Raw genomic sequence first — 3,140 nt, 5'->3', positions numbered from 1 at the left:
GTGAATACCCAAAGTTTTTTTTTCCTTATATTAAAATGCCTAAATATTATATTACATTGTGATTATATTAATCAAATGGTAAAAAAAGTAGATAGTTTGAAAAGAAGGAATAGAAGATAAGACATACACTACCAAATTTTCCCTCACAAATATGTCAAATGATATATGATGAGAAATGTCAAATGGCTAAGTTTTTTCCCTCACTTTTTTTTTTTTAATTTTCAAAACTTTAGCTAGGTGATGGGATTAACATTCTTCCAGTTTGTCCCCCTCCCAACACACATATATATTTGCCTTTTTTTTTTCATAAACTACTCCAATCCAGGGTTAAGATTGTTAACGATACTTGAATATTGGTGTTTATCAAAGTGTTGATGAGAACTCAATTAACTGATTCAATCTATTTTAAACCGTTATTTTAATTTTCGATTTTTTATTAGTTCAAAATGGTTTTGACCATTTTCAATTGGATCTTTGATTCTCAATTAAACCAATTATGTGGCATTATGACTTGGTTTCATTTGCTTAGTCTTTTTATGGTTAGTTTTTGTGGTTGGCTATGGAAGAACAATGGGTGAAGGGTTCCTATCTGCTTTTTGCAATGAGCCATTGCTTTTATCATGGTAAAGGAATAATGGGAGTGCTTCCTTAACCCCATATGGACCCCATTTCAGTCCAATCATGTGGACCCATTTTGTCTGGCCCCATATAAACTAAAACCCAACCTCACAAAAATTATAAAAAAAAAATTGAAAAAAATAAAAATCCCATCACCTCCCATCCATGTTTGCGTAGATGAATAGAACGGTAACGTGGGTGGTATTGCTTTGAAGGATTGGTGTCGTTAAAGTGGAGACTTGGCCCCTCCCACCTAAAGCCAACCTACTTTTCTCAATCCTATTCCTCCCCACTTTCATATTATATCATTTTATATATTATTTACTTTCCCATTCATTTCCATATTCACTGTTGTTTTAACCTACACACATGGAAAAACATGGCATTGTTATGTTCATCTAAGGTTAGGGTTAGGGTTATAAGTGTTGCTTAAGCAAAAAAAAAAAAAGTTAGTGGGGAGGCCTATATAGGTAAAAAAAAAAACTTGGTGACTATAGTAATATACAAAGAGGGTAAAGTAAAATTATAAAATTTTGGGTTAAAGCTAAAAATATTCAGTTTAAAGGATTTATTGAATTAATAATTCTTTGAAAGGACCATATTAAAAAGACTCAAATTAAATTATTATTTTTAAGATAGGTTAGAATTGAAATTTTTCCATTTTTTTTATCAAGGAGGGTCTAGGCTTTACCTTGCCTTTAACTTTTTTTATAATGGTGATATCTTTGTTAAGATCTTTCTTTGAACTTTGACTACAGCTATTCCAATCAAACATCATGAATTATGATTGTAGGTTTTGATTTTACTTTCTATTCACTTTCTAGTTAATTTTATTATCCTCCTTTTATATAAATTATAATTTTAGTTGTGTCTTTCTAAATGAAACCATATTTTAATTGGTAAACCATATTTTCAAAAATAAATAAATTATAGTAAAAGTGAGTAGATCTAAAAAAAAGAAAATTGTAGTTGTATATAATTTGAACATGTATACCCTATTATAAATGTATATAAATCTTTGTTGAGGCGAGTGTTGTCAAAGTGCCAATAATAGTGGTCATTATGACTATCACTGCGATAGATTTAGTTAGTCATTTGTCATGTTATGAGTAGATAATTTTTTGAATAAAATTCTTGAGTTTTGAACAATGTTGATATTGTGGAAGTACTGAGATCCATCTGTGAAGATCAATTCATTTGAAGCAATTTATTTTGAAGATCGAACTGAATCAGGTCAAGCAATCAGATCCTTTGGGTTATAGAGATTGGATCGAGATAATATTGAAAATATATCTCCAACAATCCACTTTACATTAGTTTTTATTATATTGCATCTTACTATTTTAGTTGTTGTTTAGGAGAATTGATAGGTCTTGTACTGAGTATTGAAAGCACTTATTTGTTCTTTTGTGAGTGCATTTGAGAGAATAAACAAGTTTTGTTACTTGGTTTATTGTCCAAGTGAGATTGTTATACACCAAGGTGTGATAGGATTTAAACCACTTGTTATATTGAGTAAAAAATAGTGAATGTATTCACTGAATTAAACTCCACAAACATAAAAAAAAACTGAATTACAGAAACAATATATTGTATAATCTCGAAGGCTAAACCTTAAATAATGTGTACAACTCAAGGCCTCAGCGTGGCCAAAAAGATTCACCAGATATTGTTAGTTAAATTAAATTTTGTTGTCACATATAGTTGGTCCAAAATTTTTTTTTCTAATGATTGCCGATCCTCTAACCCTTTTCTCATGAAATTTCACGGCTTCCAAACAAAGCTTGAAATAAGCTCCTCGTATTCTCTCATCATTTGACATGAAACTTCAACTTATCACAACATAATGGGAATGAATCTCATAAATGAGATATTACGGGTTAATTGATGTGTATAAGGCAAGAAAACAAATTAAAGTGGAATATATATAAAATTAGGATTTATATTTGTTGTACTATTAAAATATATAATTTATGTGTTGTTAGACAGGGGCGAAGCTAGAACAATTTTTAGGGGGGCCGAATGAAATTTTAATTTTTTATAGTCAATATTTTTATAATTTTTAAAGGATTAGATCAAATTTGTACGATTTTAGGGGGGCCAAAGTACAATTTTACCTTTACTAATTTAAAATTTTTAAAAAATTTAGAGAGCCTAAATGGTAATTTTTCATTTTAGGGGGGTCGGGGCCCATGCCAGTCGCCCCCAGAATCGCCGTTATATTGTAAAATTGTTTGCTGAATATAATTTTTTTGTTTGATGATAGATGTAATACCCCGAAAGTAAGAAAGTAGGTATCCTTGATAGTAAAATAAGGAAATAAAGTGACAAAAAGGGAAATTTTGAGTTATGGCAACATTAGGAATTATATTATGACATATTAATTCAAGAAAGGATTAAATCGCAAAAGTGAGAAAAGTTTTGTTGCCCAAGAGTAACCACTCAAAATTTGAGGGATTAAAGTGTAAATACGAAAAAGTTGAAGGACCAATAGTGAAAATGTTTTAAGGGTGGAATAATCT

This window comes from Gossypium hirsutum, chromosome D03, assembly GCF_007990345.1.
Source record: "Gossypium hirsutum isolate 1008001.06 chromosome D03, Gossypium_hirsutum_v2.1, whole genome shotgun sequence".
Lineage (NCBI taxonomy): Eukaryota > Viridiplantae > Streptophyta > Magnoliopsida > Malvales > Malvaceae > Gossypium > Gossypium hirsutum.
This window is presented reverse-complemented; position numbering follows the sequence as displayed.